At 31.0% G+C, this 18200-nt stretch overlaps 1 long non-coding RNA gene across 3 annotated transcripts; it reads left to right on the plus strand.

Annotated features, from left to right (window-relative positions):
* The first annotated feature begins 11161 nt into the window (after positions 1 to 11161).
* Positions 11162 to 15601, plus strand: LOC135265501 (uncharacterized). 3 transcript variants are annotated; one of them, XR_010333216.1, is made up of 5 exons: positions 11164 to 11289; positions 11345 to 11503; positions 11557 to 12036; positions 12089 to 12270; positions 15449 to 15601. It is a non-coding gene; the product is annotated as an uncharacterized LOC135265501 (long non-coding RNA). The 3 variants fall into 3 exon arrangements; XR_010333217.1 differs by having other exon boundaries at positions 12089 to 12239; XR_010333215.1 differs by lacking the exon at positions 15449 to 15601 and having other exon boundaries at positions 11162 to 11289; positions 12089 to 15439.
* Positions 15602 to 18200: the final 2599 nt, after the last annotated feature.

Genomic DNA, 18200 nt, shown 5'->3' on the forward strand with positions numbered 1-18200 from the left:
GGAAAAACGCGGTTTCATGGGTGATAAAAAAAATTCCATACCTTAATTATTAGATTCATTAATTGAGATCAGCTTACTTATCATATTTTTCAATTGAATTAAGATGTGTTCTCGCGGACAATTAATGTTAAATATAGATAAAGTTTTAGGTCCCGCTTTTGTGACACTGTTAGTAAATTCATCATATTCAAAGTAATTATTTTCATTAAAAAAGTACAGTTTTCCGTTTAAATATCTAAATGCCCCTGTTATTTTATTAGGAACACCTTCAAATAATTCGTTTGTTAAACCAGGAACATTATATCCAGAGATGCAACTAGATAATGTGATATATGTATTATCTCTGAGAAAAAGATAAATACCACCTGAGTAAGTTGTTATCGCTGCCGAAATTGGACTCGATATTTTAAATTCTTCGCTTATAGATTTCGGATAATTAGTTTTAAGTTTAAAAGTAGATAATGAAAAAATATAAACTTCATCTTTTACAATAATTACTATATCATCTGTTGAGGGTTTATGATAAATTGCTGTAATTTCTTCAAAATCTTTTGGTAAAAATGTTAACCACACAGTAATTAAATATGGTTTTGGATATGAATTTTTACCTATTTCAATTAACCAAACCCACTTTTTATAAAAGATGTATAAATGTGTTTTAACTATTAGAAATTTATCTATTGTTTGTAAACTACATAAGTCTGGAAATTTGTTGTTGTTGTTATCTTTTGGAAGAACAGTTACATTTTTAGGGGTTGATGTAGTTAGTAGGGATTTTTGCGTTGTTGTTGTGGAAACGTTAAAAGTGGGTTTTTGTTTTGATTTAATACCATACAAGTTCTGTATTGCCCAAATATCATCTTGGTCTAATTTAGACCTTGAATTTGAATAAAAAGAGTACATTATTGATGTATTAACAGAGGAGTGTTCTAATCCTAACGTATGTCCTAATTCATGAATTATAACATTTAATAAACTAGGTGAATCCGAATATGATGCATCTACAGTTGTTGAATAAGACCAACTTTCTGCATTATCGATATGAATTTCCGTAACGTTTATATCATTAGGGAAATCTGCATGAGCAAGAACGTTTCCAGGTCCATCGAAATCAGATGAACATTCACGTTGATGAATAAAATATTTATGTTTTCTTGCTGTAAAAGCTATAAAGATATTAGGATATCTGTTACGAGGAGTTTCAGTAAATTTTAGGTTTGTAAATTCTTCCCAAATTGAAAAAGCTTTTCGTACTAAAGATTTAATATGACTATCACCCACATGTGCACGCCACGTTATATTAAAATGAGACCACTTCTTTGGATGTAATGTATAATCTGATAAAACAGCATCAGGCAATCCACAACGTGATTGTTTAATTAATTTCAGAGTTTCTTGATTAATTTCACCTGTTGCAGGTAGATTGTAAAACTCTTGAAAATTAAATAAGGCTTCATTATAATTTTCTTTATATCTGATAGAATTGTTTGAATTGATGTCGTTGTTTAGAGGTTTCAAATACCCATATTTAGATAAAAAGTTAACAACATCTTGTTCATCACTTGCACTATTATTCATGTTATCAGCAGTAACAATCGATGTTGAAATCAATAGATATAAAATAAGAACACACATGTTGTTTGATTGAAAACTCACATGCAACTGAATTATCTTACCTTATATTGTTCATATGTAATTAAAAAAATGAAAAAGACAAATAAAAAACAGGTTGATGATTCATTATTTATTTATTTATTTATTTATTTATTTAGTAGAAAAACCAAACACTTAACAAATTATTATGGAATTTATACCCTATTGTGTAAGGGCCATAAGTTCGTTTTACATAATCTGCAGGTATGTTAGGTGGCCCCCTGCTGACTTGGGTCATGGTCGGGACGTGCCGCAGGTTTTCTGGGAGGACACGTCGAAGGACGTTTATGATTCGTTGTTCGCCTAAATGTATAAAAAAGTTTCAGAAAAAGTTTCAGAAAAAGCTCTTATAAAGAAAAAAAGATTAAAAGCAAGTTTGAGTAAAAACTCTTATAAAGAAAAAATTTTTAAAAGCAAGTTTGACAAAAAAAATTAAAAAACTTATAAAGAAAAAATGTTTTAAAAGCGAGATTAAGAAAAAAATTACTTACTTATTTCCATGGTTTGTAGTAAACTAAAATAACACTGTAACCGGAAACAGTACTTTTTATAATCTTAACTAGAGTGGAGCGGGCAGGTTAATGAAGTAGGAGAAGGAAACGAGATTAAAACTTTAAACGTTTATTTCGGTAAATTCTGAATTACATAATTATAAATAAACCGTACATTATTAAGACTACAGATACATATTTTAGTTTTTAAGTAATGATGCATACATAACGGAAGTTGTGGTTGCAATTTTGGACAAGAGTTTGCTTCCTCCAAATTGATGATCCTAGGGTAAAAGTCCTTTGAATCGAAAAATTGTCTTAAAAAATCCTCTTTAACGCTTCCTTTTACGTAAATAATATCGATAACATCATCGATAATATTTTCTTCTAGTATGTTATAAATATTTTCATAGTCGATATTTCCACTGTTGTAACGTAATAGATGATGATTTAATTCTAAATATTTCACTTGTTTTTTTACATCAGCACTTAGTTGACGAAACGGCACCGGTGATTTAAACAAATAGTGACCAGTTCGATGTCCATCAAATATTGTTAATTCTTTAACGATGAATTCAGGTATATAAAATCCTTGAACATCAATCACTACTACCTTCATGTTGAACACTTAAATCTAGACTGAAAAATTTGTTCACGATGAGCAGAATTTAAGATCTTCTTTAAAATATTTTTCATTTGATTAATTCTAAACTTAAACCTTTCTCTGTCTGCAGCGCATTGTATCCAATAGTTTCCTTTTCTAGCATCTTGATAAGCATATGACCAAACTATTAGATTATGTACTTCCGGAGCACTATTACTTATAGTAACACTTTTTTTCATCCTTATATCAGTTGTCTAATTATTCCTGTTAACGGATAGTACTGCATTATTCTATCATGAATGATAATACAATAAGCTCTTGTATCGGCTGGGAAATTATTATCGCTTTCAAATTCTAAGCTGATATCAATGGTGGAACTTCGAATTGCTTCGTTTTGCTTGGAACAATCTAATACAAATATCGGTCTTTTTTTATAATCTGTATAGCTTAATATAGGTTCAGCACGATCTTTTCCATTAAATTCCTTATAAAAATCAACGTAAGCTTGATATGCTTCTAAATATTTATTTTTAGCAAATTGTAGTTTCCATGTTTCATATGGATAAACATTTGAATTCAACCATAAACGTACGCTTCTTACATCACAATGATCAAATAGAGTAACATCAGACTTTGGATTATTTTTTCGGTTTGTTTGAAAGCAAACGATAATAAATCTTGGTTTTTCTAATTGAGTCGATGTTTTAACTCTCCAGATGTCGTTATTAGTTTGTCGAACTGATGGAAGTTCATGAATTTCCCATTTTCTGAACGGTAACGATATAACACGATCTTTGTTGATCCCTTCTAATATAGTTAATTTAATTTCATCATTTGGATAAACATGTTTTGCTTTTAATTCAATATTGTTAATCTTAAGTGTCGCTTTTCTCGTTCCGGTAGAAATGAAACAATTAGCATCGTTACGACTTCGTATTAATCGAAGTTTTTGATGACCGCTAACTATCCGATGATAATCAAATGGTAAATTTAACAGATAAGATAAAGGGATTCTAAATGAAAACGTATTATCAGTTTCATTAAATGTCTTCAGTTGTTGACTTTCTTGATCATTCCATCCAGCGAGAGTTAATGCTCTTACTTCATCTTTACCATAACATAGAAAAGTTTTGATTGTAGATACTGTTCCGACTTCACGTACACTATCTAACTCAACATTATTCAATTCATAGCTTACATTCTCAAATAAATATGCCGCTGCATTATTAGTCAAGGTTACATTTCCACCGCCAGTTTCCGGTACCGGATCTGGTATGAACTCACCGTCCACTTGTATAAATGATTCAAAGAGAGAAATCCAAATATCTCTCTGATTAATTATAATTTCGATTTCATCATTGTTATCGAAAGATCTTACTTGCGGACTATATGTATGTTCTTCCTCTTTACTTATGCTGTCGTCTATTTCCGGTGAACTGTAAACCTGAAGTTTGCTGGCGGACATTATATCCTAACGATTTAAGAATCTGCACGCTCTGATGTGATAATGTCGACTGATGACAAGATACTGACTGATAATTTGATGGATTGTATGATTTTTTATATTGATTTTGAAACACTAAACCCATGTTTATGCTTCTTTTTTCAGAGCAAGACGAATATTGATTGTTTGACCGTTAAAATCTATAGGACGATGGTCTTGATCAACAATATCAATAGTTAGGTTAGGTATATTGGATCTATTAATGATAGGTAAATAAATAGGATTTAATGGTTCCACAAAAATCTGTTCGGCTGGACTAACACTTAAAGCAGTTTCATAAAGAGTATGAGATTCTTTGTTTTTGTAGAAAGAACCTCTTACAATATTACACTCGATACGTATTGTATTAACCTTAATTATGTTAACAGGTAAATCACTTTCATGTAATTGTCTTGCTTTAAGTTTCCTTTTAGAAAAACCTAACAATTTACCAATACTATCTTCGTGAGCGAAATTAATGTCGTAAATACTAAATATCTCACACTTTAATGTGTTTTCGTTAGCCTTCAATGAAAATGTATTCTGTTTTTGAGCATCAGTTGCAGATCGTCCACTAAGAATTATTTGTATATATTTTTCTATAGCAGCTATTTCATAAGCACCTTTCGGAAATGTTATCACTTTTTCTTCAGTAGTGTTCGGAGCAAAATAATAAAATTTATTTGTACCCTCTTCTATATTTGGTATATTATTGTTAGTATAAAAACCGATTAAAGCTATAGAATAATTCGAATTTTCTTCAAGGTCAATGGGTGGCTCATAGTGTTCAGACAGCGTACTTTCAACACCTGTTAGGGAGAATGTCTTATACATGACTGAATAAAATACATGATTATCTCATCTTTTATTATGTAAAAACATCAAACATAAATGTCCGCAATTATATGATAAAAATTGATAACGATCATGATTAAAGTAAATATTACAATTTCCTAAGTATCGTACTAATTCTAGAGGTGGCTTTAGATTTCCATAACTATCAAAATAATCAACCTGTTTATTTGTTTTTCTATAACAAACCCAATGAGTTCCGGATCCTTTTTTAGAGTCCAAATTAATGATACCACATTCTGTCTTATCAGGTTTCATATGAATTAATTCATCTCTCATAAAAACGCCTTTAAATTTGGATAGTTTTAATAATTTAGCATATCTTCTTAAATCATTATCAGTTAGTGCCCTATTAGGCAGTTTTATTGGTAGTTTTTTGGAAATTTACGTAAATACAATCCATAACCTCGTGGTTGCTTTCGAAGATATAAACCACTTCCCGCCTTCCCGATAGCGATATCTTCCAGTACTTTATTATGACGTTTATTCTCATCTAATTTCTGTTTCGCTGCTTTAGCATCATTTACAGCTTTAGTTATAGCAGCAGCACCTCCGCCCATAGCCCCTAAGGCACTAAGTCCTCCAAAAATTAATGGTAACAATGGTAAAAATCCTCCTGTTTTTATAGGTATAATACGAGGAATTTTTATACGCTTACGACCTCCAGATTTTCTAACTGCTATACGAGCAGCTGATAATGCAGATTTTATATTATCATATCCCTTATTTTCTAAATTTGATAAAAGAGCTTTATGAAAAGGTTGTTGTTTTTTCTGTGTCCTCTTTCTAGATTTCTTTGTCTTCCTTTTCGATTTTTTCCCTTGGATTCCCATACCTAATTTCCTTTTGACTTTCATTGCGTTAGTTACAAACCAGGCACTTGCTTTTTCACCAAATGAAGCGTCTTTAGACTTAACACGTGACCATGCACTATCTTCTAAAATTCGATCCGCTTGATGTCTATCTTTTAAATCGTTGGAATTAGCGTAAGCTATATCGTGCGTTTTACAAAAGCTGTCAAGCTTGTTTATTCCAGGATCACCTCGTTCTAACCGTTTCTTAAGTTTTGTACCAGGTCCGCAATATTGATATCCTGGTAAATGTAATTCAAAAGGTAATTTATTGATTGCAGTATTTAATAGTCCTTCCCCTTTGAAAGACAACATTTAACTGAACTTTTTTCCCTATATAAACCTTCTTATAAATGTTTTTAATTTAGTATGAAAATGAAAGTGTTAAAGCAAAAATTACAATTACCTATCATAAATCATGATTATAATAATGTTGATAATAAACATAAAATGTCTCATCGACATGGTACACTTTTACCCGAATCAATACGTTGTATAATTTGTGGACCTTCTGGTGGAGGAAAAACTAACATATTATTGTCTTTATTGTTTGATCCCAACGGATTGAAATTTGAAAACATATATATTTATTGTAAATCATTATATCAACCGAAATATAAACTGCTTAGTGATGTGCTACAAAAAATTAAAGGAATGGAATATAACCAGTATGAACATAATGAAGACGTGCTAGATCCAAAAGATGCAAAAAATAACTCCATTTTTATATTTGATGATGTCATAATGTGTAATCAAGCTAAGATAAGGGATTACTTTTGCATGGGCCGGCATAAAAATATTGATAGTTTCTATCTCTGTCAAACATATACAAAAATACCGAAACATTTAATTCGAGATAATGCAAATTTATTGGTAATATTAAAACAAGATCTGTTAAATTTAAAACATGTATATGAAGATCATGTTGGTGCTGATATGAAATTCGAACAATTCTGTGAAATATGTCAGGAATGTTGGAAAAACCAATATGGTTTTTTGGTTATATGTAAAGATAATGAATTAAATAAGGGTCGATATAGAAAAGGGTTTGATCATTTTATTCAAGTGTAGATTGATATCTATTTGACAACGTTTCCAGACCGGTTAATATCGGTCTCAGACCGGTTAGTATCGGTGTGATATCGGTTAATACCGGTTCCAGAGCGGTTATTATCGGATAGAGACCGGTTAATATCGGTTTCAGACCGGTTAATGTCTGTTAAAAAGCAGTTCCTGATCGGTTTGAGATCGGTTAATATCAGTTTGAGACCCGTTATAATAGCAGTAGAATAAGAAGTTATATAAACAATAATTCTGATTTGTTCGGTTAGTTTATAACATTAAGCGGTAATGATGGGTACCAAACCAGATCAAAACCTTAAAAGACATATATTAAAAGCAGCTGATTCAATTCGAAAGAAGTATAAAGCCATAAAGTTAAACAGCAGTGAAGCGGATGAGTCAATTAAAAAACTTTTTCAGCCTGTTATAAATCCTTTAGAAGAAATTTCAATAAAATTGGAGAAGCAATCTCCACCACCACAGCAACAACAACAAAAACAACACAAAAGACCAAAACATCATATTCAAAAGCAAAGGAAACAATTTCTTAAATTACCAAAAAAAGAAAAGATTAAACAAGAACTTGAACTACCAGTTGAAGAAACATATGAACCTAGTACATCACTACGACAACCAGAAGAAATATATGAGTCAATACCAGAAATAAAAGAAGAAGATGAAGAAACCAAATCTGACACTATGGATGATTTAATTAATAGCAGACATATTTTAGATGAATTTTTAGAACAATATCCTCCAGTTGCGAGAAATGCAATAGAAGCAGTTTTAGAGAAAACCAGTGATCAGACATTTGGTCCTAGATATAATTCAAAAGAGAATAAACTATTTATGGGTAAACATGAATTAATAATCAGTCAAAATGGTGATTTAATTTTAGATAATGAATCATTTCCTGGTACTCCTGGTTTATACAGACTAATATTTTTTAAAAACCCTGAAGATAAATACACTCAAATTACAAAAGAGGATCGGTCAGCATACAAAAAAATACTTGAAATTTCTAATACACATAGAAAAAATAATGATCCCACAAAACAACTAAAAGGTCATAGAGGTGTAAAATATACTCAAATTGTGCAACCAATGTTTACTTCATTTCCTAAATCTCCGTTTATTGGTGAAGGATTATTCACTAATAAACGTGTAGAATATGTTTACTGGGATGACATAAATGAATTAGTGTCACGTCTAGCATTATTACATGCAGCGACAAAAGCGGGTAACAATTCCCATCTGAATGAAATTTTATCAATAGAAGAAGAATTAAAGGAATGTGGTGTAATATATTAGGTTTAAGTTTTTTTCTGGTTAATCCTCAGTGTTGAAATGCCCATTGATCTATTCGGACGTAAAGTGTTATCAGCATCAAGTGCATTTTTTAAATCTACACCATCACCATTTGTTTTCACTGCTGATGGTGACCTTGATTTAAAACATCATAGAATCTGTAACATTAATGATCCAACAGAAGACAAAGATTGTGCGAATAAGGTATATATTGATTTAGTAAGTAAACAAATATACCAAAAGATGGAAGGAGTAATAGCTGCTTTAACGGATTTAAATAATAATGTTCATAAAGCAGATGCTATATGGATGGATAAATTTAATCAGTTAAACTTAACCATGAATGTTAAGTACAAAATACTTGATGGAAAAATTGATAATATAATTGCTACAATTCCTCACACGATTCAATCAGAATTGCATAACAAACATTTAAGTATAAATTATGAAATCGATAAGAAGTGGAAAAAATTTATGAATAATTCAAATGAGATAACCAAACGAATAAAAAAACTTGAAGAACGCTTTGAAGGAATCGATAGTATTAAGATAATACCAGAAACCATTTCCAAACGTTCTAAAGCAGGTGATACAGATCAACTTGAGAATGTACCTATATCAAAGAAAAGGAAAGTAACAGATTCATATGAAAATAGTGAAGAAGAAGGTCCAAAGATAGAACCCATGCCTCATAATAAAAACAAGTGTCCTCCAGGTCAAATGTCAGATCGTCATGGAAATTGTAGAGAAGTGTACCGTAAATAAGCAATGGTTCGACTAAAGCAAGTTAGTGATGTAAAGCAAAAATTGGTAAACGAGATATTTAAACCTGCACGCAAGAATTTTAAACGAAGACGTACTATAATTAAAGGATTGGATGATTTATGGCAAGTAGATTTAGCAGAAATGCAAAATTTATCTTATCATAATAATGGATTTAAATATATTTTAGTCGTAATCGACTGTTTTTCTAAATTTTTATGGACCAGACCACTGAAATCGAAATCAGCTAATGAGGTTAGCAGAGCTATGGAATCAATACTAAAGAATGAAAAAGAACGAATACCAAAGAATTTACAGTCAGATCAAGGAAAGGAATTTTATAATACCACTTTTCAGGATTTGATGAGACGTTATAATATTAATCACTATAGTACGTACAGCGTTAAAAAAGCAGCAATTGCTGAACGAGTTATACGTACTTTAAAATCAAAAATTTATCGATATTTTACGTTATTTGCGACACATAAATGGATAAATAAATTGCAAGAGATAACCAAAAATTATAATACTACAATACATCGAACAACAGGAAGGAAACCCACAGAGATAAACGCTTCGAATCAAGGAGACATAACAGCATATGATCATCTAAAGATTGTTGATAAAAACAGAAAAAAATTTAAAGTCGGAGATTTCGTAAGAATTAGCAAAGAAAAGATGTTATTTGAAAAAGGATATACACCCAATTGGTCAACGGAAATTTTTAAAATCAGTAAGATTAATCTAACCAATCCTGTAACATTTCTACTAGAAGATAAAGAAGGTCAACCAATCAAAGGAGCTTTTTATATTTGGGAATTATCAAAAACTCAATATCCTGACGTCTATTTAGTTGAAAAGGTGATTCGACGTAAAGGAACTAAATTATTTGTGAAATGGTTAGGTTTACCAGATAATCAGAATAGTTGGATTGAAATGAAAGATATTACCTAATAAATAAGAAATATATATATATATATATATATATATATATATATATATACAATATAATTATTTAACGTCTAATTTAGTTCCATTTAAGATGGCAACGAGTGTAGAACCTGTTATAAAAAAAGTGCTGCATTTTGAAAAAACCATAAGCGATATTCGATTACTAATGAAACTGGAACTACTGAAATTAGGACCGTGCCAGTTGATGGATATATTTCATAAATTACCGGAAACATATCAACAAGATCATGATATAAAGCTGAATCTACCATGTTTACAACATTATTATAACAGTTTTGACGAAGATCAGTTTGATGGTCCTCCTTCATCAATAAATAATTGTGTTTTGTGTATTTTAGATGATACAGGAAGCCAACAACAACAACAACAACAACAACAACAACAACAACAACAACAACAACAACCCACTGCGTTTCAAGTGTAATGCCTCTTTTGAACTCATCACTCATCTTATTTGTTACTCTTATACAAAATGTGTTGTATGTGCAAAAACCGCTAGATGTTGTAGATATGTACATCGTCTTCACTAGTGAAAGTCCTAACAACACAAGATGGTCTCCTCTCTGGAAAAGTTTATTTTTCAACGATGTTGATTACCAATGGAAGAAGATGAATCTGGGTTATTTGAGCAATACTGCAATAGAAATATTTAAATATGAAAATGTTTCTACAGCAAACTCTGTAATATATTTTAAATTAAGACTAGTTTTTACCAATAGTAATTATATTGATACTGATTGGAAGAGACTTATACTTAATGATCATGATGTAGTTTCAATAAAAAATTGTTTTAATCATGTTCCTACCTTTTTAGCAATGTTTGGAATTGTTTGTACATGTTGGATCGTTTTTATGATGTTCATAGCGTTAGGTTTGGCTTAAAAACTGCAATTAAAAATTTATTTAGGTGTATGACTTTGTTAGTTTAAGTATGTAGTTTGTTTTATGTCTAATAAAAAATAATATTCATTCTGATTATTTTTGTTATCATATTTCCTGTCTAACGTTTTTTCCTTAAAAACGTTAAATTTTTATCAGTTATATTTCGAATTTTTTGAATTTTTACGTAAGAAACCACAATATCCGGTTGCAAAGTTTATAGAATATAAAATCATATCGCATCAATGATTAATTCATTTCTACTTCGACTGTACGTGTATGAAAGTAATCAACCAATCATGTTCAAGTGCTCTCAATGCGATAACAAGTTTACTCGCAAAGATGCTTTAACACGTCATGTAAAAAAACATAGTAAGTAAATACATTTTACGTTATAGAAATTGTTTTAATTAAGAGCATTTTTAAGGTGATAAATTATCTAAACTCACTTGCACCGGATGTAAAACGTCATTTACGAGATTTGATAACTATAAGCGTCATATTACAAATTCATCATTGTGTTCAATGGATTCGGATGATATGACTCCTAAAAAAGCCCGCCTGACAACTAGAACACCTTTACAAGGTATTTTTGTAAATATTGTTTATATTATTATTATAACTTGTTTTTGTTTTTAGAAGTTACTACTAACGCTCCATCATGTTCATTTCATCAATTTTGTGAAATATGCAATAATCACTACAGAGGATCCAGATTAAACCATTTACGTTCTTTAAAACATAAAAGTGTCATCTCCGCCAAAATTAATGATGATGATGATTTCGTTGAAGAATATCAAGTTGCCTTCAAATCAAGAATTACCTCATACCGATTGAAAAATTCACAACTAGATGACTTGGAAGTGTGCAATTTTTTTGAAAGAAATCAAGATAAACTTATCACTTTAATAACTAGAAAACTGAGAGAATTTAACCAACTTAAAATTAATTTCGAACTTTTTGCTAAATATATTTTACCTTCTAAAGACATTATCGAAATCAAATCATTCAACACTAAAAATATCATCATTTCAATATCGACAAATATTAAGGTAGAACTGGAAGAAATATGTGGCGTCATAAAAAACAAAATGAGTGAATTCTTGGAAAAAGATAGTGGTAAGTAATACCAATTTTATTTATAAACATATTATTGTATTAAATTTTTTAGGTTGGATTTTAATGGAAATTTTGTTTTTGGAACTTAATATCAACAAATTCAATCCACTACGTGCATCAACATATATACCATTACCGAAGGACATAGTGAAGCGGAGAGCGGTTATCAATATTCATAATGATGATAATGAATGTTTCAAATGGTCTGTTTTGGCACACCTTCATTCAACTGAAGTAAATGTTAATCGACATCGAGTTGATGCTTATCGTGAGTTTGAAGAGGAATTAGATTTTACAGATATTTCATTTCCGGTTAAATTAACTGATATTTTTAAATTTGAAGCACTTAATAATATTAGTGTAAATGTCTATGGAACAGAGCAGCGTTTTGATCATGAAAAAGGTAAATGGGTATCAGATATTATAGGTCCCTTTTATTTAACTTCTAAGGAACGAGACATTCATGTAAATTTATTACTTATCGTAGACGATGAAAGAATGATCAAACATTACTGTCTGATAAGCAACATTTCTCGATTAATAAGTTCACAACTTTCCAAACATAATCATGCTAAATTTATATGTAACGGTTGTCTATTATTTTTTTCGAGTGAACAAAAATTAGTTAAACATCGTAAGTATGCTTGTAATGAAGTTGTCACTACATTACCAACTTCTGATCTGATTATAAATAAATTTGGTAAAGAAGTGCCTGGTAATGAATTAACATTTCAAAATTTTGATAAATCTCTTAAAGTTCCTTTTGTATTTTATTTCGATTTTGAATCTATTTTAAAACCTTTACGCAATGATAATTCAGCCGATAATATCCGTACAATTGTTACACATTTACATGAACCATATAGTTTCGGATATTACATAAAATGTGCATATAATGATAATTTATCAATATATCGGACTTATCGAGGAAAAGATGCTCCTGAAATTTTTGTGAAATGGTTGCAAGATGATGTAAATAGACTTTATCACGATCACCTCAAACATATCGTACCACTTGAAATGACTCCGTTAGATGAATTGGTTTTTCAAATATCTACCCATTGTCATTTATGTAAAGAACCTTTCAAAACAGATTACGGAAGTCTAAATTGTGATAGAGTTCGTAATCATTGTCACTTAACAGGTGAATTTTTAGGACCTGCCCATTCTATTTGTAATTTAAATTATAAGATTCCAAAATATATCCCTGTTTTTTGTCATAATTTAACTAATTATGATAGTCATTTATTTATTAAAGCTTTAGCAACAGAAAAGACCATCATTAATTGCATTGCTCAAACTAAAGAAAAGTATATTACATTTTCAAAAAAAATTTTAGTTGATAAGGTCATGAACACGACTACAAATACAGTTGACAATATTTTTATAACGCTTAGATTCGTAGATTCGTTCCGTTTCCTTTCTTTTTCATTAGATAAATTATCTCAGACTTTAACTTCTGATGAATGTCTAACCATTCGGAAACACTTTCCGGACGATAACCAATTTAATTTGATAAGACAAAAAGGTGTTTTTCCATATTCATATTTGGATTGTTTTAATAAGTTAGATGATACCAATTTACCATTGATTCAACAATTTTATGATAATCTTAATAAAACTGATATCAGTGAACATGATTATGAGCGAGCACAGGAAGTCTGGAATCTATTTGATTGCAAAACGTTAGGTGATTATTCCAACATTTATTTAAAGTCTGATGTTTTGTTACTTACAGACATTTTTGAAAATTTCAGAAAGGTTTGTCTCAAAATTTATGAACTAGATCCAGCTCATTACTTAACAGCACCTTCATTAGGCTGGGATGCTATGTTAAAAATGACTGGAATTAAATTCGAATTGTTAACTGATATAGACATGGTACATTTCTTTCGAAAATCTATTAGAGGAGGACTTTGTCAATGTTCAAAACGTAAAGCAGTAGCAAATAATAAGTTTTTATCAAATCATGATCCTTCTAAACCAACTTCTTTTATAATGTACCTTGATGCAACCAACTTGTATGGAGCAGCAATGTCTGAATATTTACCTTATAGCGGTTTTCGATGGGAAGATCCTAATGAATTCAATGATAACCTAATTCTCAATTTGACAGATAACGCTGATGTAGGTTATATATTCGAAGTTGATTTAGAATATCCTTCTGAATTACATAATCTTCACAACGATTTACCATTTTGTCCTGAAAAATTTATTCCTCCCTCTAGTAAAACTGAGAAACTTTGCGCAACCTTAAACAATAAAGTACACTATGTTTTACATTATCGAAATTTAAGACAAGCTATACAAGGTGGTTTAAAATTAATTAATATTCACCGTGTTTTAAGTTTTAATCAATCACCATGGTTGAAAACATATATTGATTTAAATACAGAAATGCGTAACAAATCAAAAAACGCGTTAGAAAAAGATGTATTTAAATTAATGAATAATTCAGTTTTTGGTAAAACCATGGAATCAATTGATAAAAGAGTAAACGTGAAATTGGTAACATCATGGAATAATATAGGTAGAAAACCAGGTGCTGAAAGTTTAATTGCACGACCAAATTTTAAAAATTCATCTATCTTTACACCAAATTTTGTAGCTATTCAATTAGAGAACGAAAAAGTTTTCTACAATAAACCTCTGTATGTAGGTTTTACTATTCTAGATATCAGTAAAACTATTATGTATGATTTTTATTATAATTTCATAAAACTTAAATACGGTAACAATGCAACGCTTTTGTATACCGATACTGATAGTTTAGTAATTGAAATTTTTTGTGAAAATATTTATGATGATATTAAATCTAATATAGAGCGTTTTGATACTTCAAATTATAAAGCAGAAAATATTCATGGAATACCTGTATCGTCTTCTGTCATCGGGAAGATGAAAGATGAATATAAAGGACGTGTAATATCAGAATTTTTAGGAACAGGTGCTAAAGCATATTGTGTGGATGTTGAAGGTGAATTATCTAAAAAAGCTAAGGGTATTAAACACAATGTAATTACAAGTGAATTACATAAAATTGACTACCAAAACGCAGTTACTGTTCCAAACACTGAAATTATTAAAGAAATGAATATCTTTCGTTCGAAGCTTCATAACATTTACACAGAATTAAAGAAAAAAATTGCTTTATCTTTCAAAGATGATAAACGTTACATCTTAAACAATTCTGAAGGTAGAACATTATCTTGGGGTCATAAAAATATTCCTCCTCAAACTCAGGAATAATATTTAATTTGTATTGTAGTTATTGTATTATAATGTTTATGTATTATAATATGTATGTATGTATGTATGCATGTACTTATATTTAGATGTAATAAACAATTAAAGTAATTTATTGTTTTTATTATTATCCATTAACCAAATAGCTTATGTAAATTTGTTTCAGGTTTCCAAAATGGACAGCACTATCCACTCTACCTACCTGAGGTTCGACTCCCCATGGAAGGAACAACAACAACTTTTTTTTGCATTATATTTTAAACAAATAATAAAATAAACTTGGTGCGCAACAGACAAGTTAGGCAAACAACATTACAAACACGCATTATTTGACTTTTCAAACAAAACCACAAATTAAAATCTGTCACATAACCGCTGGCTACACCACGGTTAGACAACCAACATTACACCCAATATTAATTTTTAAATAAATTTAAATTTTGGCGCCATTTTTTTTTAACAAACAAACATGGCCGACTAATTTCAAATATTAATTTTGAAATAATTTAAATTTGGCGCCAATTTACCATTAAACAAAAATGACCGCCGCCGACTTTCAAACTTCCAAGATGGCGACGATTATTATTATTATACTACATAAATATATTTGCATCATTACAAATGGCGTCAGTCGGCCGCAGGCCGGCTGACCAGCTGGTCGCAGGCCAGCGAGCTGCGATTACGCGCTTGCGGCTGCGCCTGACACTATTTTCACACATGCGCAGTAGAGGGAGGTGGAGGTGGTTTTTGAACCGGCTATCTCTATCTACTAGGAACAATTGCGACATTTGGGTATTGCCTAATTTTGAAATAAACAAGGGCCTTTTGGCCCGTCACAACCACTCCCCCCTCAAAACAAAAACATGGGTTCTCAAATAACCCATGGCTTTTCCTTAAACTTATTCTAAACATCCTTCTTTTCCTATTGGAACCGTTACTAATGTGATTGATTACTCTGATAAAAAAAACAATTATTCCATTCCAATAGCAAACTGTAGGATGGCTCGGGTTTACAAGGGTTGATACGTTCGGACAAACTATTCGCGTACGCGGTCACTTTTACACACACTCACTTCTTTGCACTCACCAATGTTTGCGTAGTGAACTTCTTCAACAATCTTGGGTAGTCTTTTTACACATTGGCAACGGTGGTGAGAGTGTTTTGGTGGAGGCTGTAGTTTGGCCAATATGTCAATGGCTTCTATCGCTTTCTCTGGAGTGAAGTGGGGTAGCAGAGTGAACACGGCTCTTGGTGGAGAATGCGGTACATCGTATGGTACGTCCACTCTGGTTGAAGTTGTTTCGTTTGGTGGGTCCTCTGGATCAGGTGCTATACTGGAGCAACGATGATACGTAGAACCCTGATTTTGGTTTTGATCATTGTGTGTCTTCCCTTGTCGTGAGTTTTTAACCATATGGCCCAATAAAAGGAAACACAGCAGGAACACTAATGCAGTAAGCGTGAGAAGAACTGGAAGAATCCAGGGCACTGTAGGAATAGGGTATTTCAAGAAATTAGTGAATGAGGTGTCCGAAACCTCTGGACAGGGTTGATTATAGAGAATAGTTTCGTATAATCTGCTGTAATGGATTGAGAACTTCTTCTCACTGCCTGGATCTCGTATCTGTTTCCACATTTGAAAGCGAGTGGTATGGGGAAATCTTGCGTAACCACAATGCCCCATCTCTTGTTATGTTAATTATGTTTGTTATCAATAATTCACAACTTAATATTTAAGAGTAATATTTTCCCATTATTGGACTAAAAATCAAATTTGATTATTATTATTATTAATTTTTACTATCAGTTAACATTGTTATTATCTTTATATTTATGTATATTTTTTTTTCTTTAAACGGTACCACTACTGCTATACTACTATAAGAACGTGATTAATTTACTTTCAAACCCACGTTTTCTTCGGTGGTTCCGAAGGATTATCCTTAAAACTTACGTTCCGGGAGGAACTCGCATTTAATTCTGGATAAATATTTCGCGAATGTAACGCGTCAAGATATGGTTCGGATTTACTTAGTGTTAGTGGTTCATTCTCAGCAACAATATTTGTTAATGGAATAGCCGAAGTTTCAATTCTTTCATCTAAATGCCTGGCAACCTCCTTTCTATGCTTCAAGTGAAGAAACCATAGTGTTAGACTGTCCCAGAAACTTGCGAGTAGTTTAAATGACCATCCATGTGTTCGATGTATAGCAATAGCATTGATGACTACTTCAAGTAACAACTTGAATACTCTCCAGATCATGTAAAGTCCAATCATTCCACTAGTGATGTTTCCTATCCAACTAAACCATCCCCACATTTTTTGTATGGTGGTTTCGGCCAGTTTTTCAATTTCATCAGCTGTGAACATTGATAACACTGAGTCTCCTTGTGATTCGATGGGTTGACCTAAGCTTTTCCAAATACTGATACTTTGGTTGATATAATGATTTTGAATAAATGTATAAATTTTCAAATCTGACTCCATTCATCTGTTCAATAAGATTAATAATTAAGTTAATTTTACCGCAATTGCTTGGACCTACAATTAAACATCGAATAGATGAGGGTAATAAATCACCATGTCTTCGATTCTGGTTCGTTAAAATATCAGAATCACTGATATTTATTGGAAGCTTAGTTTTTTGTTTTATTACTCGCATGATGAACAACCAGCAACTAAAGCGTAATGTAAAGGTTTTTAATTTTTATACGTATTGTAAGTCTCTGTTTGTGAACGCTTCTGAATGCAACGATCTGAGTTTCAACAACCTCTTGTAGTACGCAACTATAACACCTTTCAGTCACTGAACCTGTGATGTGAAAATAAAAGGCAGATATACTAACTATTATTTATTAAATAAATTAAAAAAATAATTCCTAACAGTAATACCTAATACCTACCTAATAAATAAAA

The sequence above is a fragment of the Tribolium castaneum genome, chromosome 2 (genome assembly GCF_031307605.1).
Source record: "Tribolium castaneum strain GA2 chromosome 2, icTriCast1.1, whole genome shotgun sequence".
NCBI lineage: Eukaryota > Metazoa > Arthropoda > Insecta > Coleoptera > Tenebrionidae > Tribolium > Tribolium castaneum.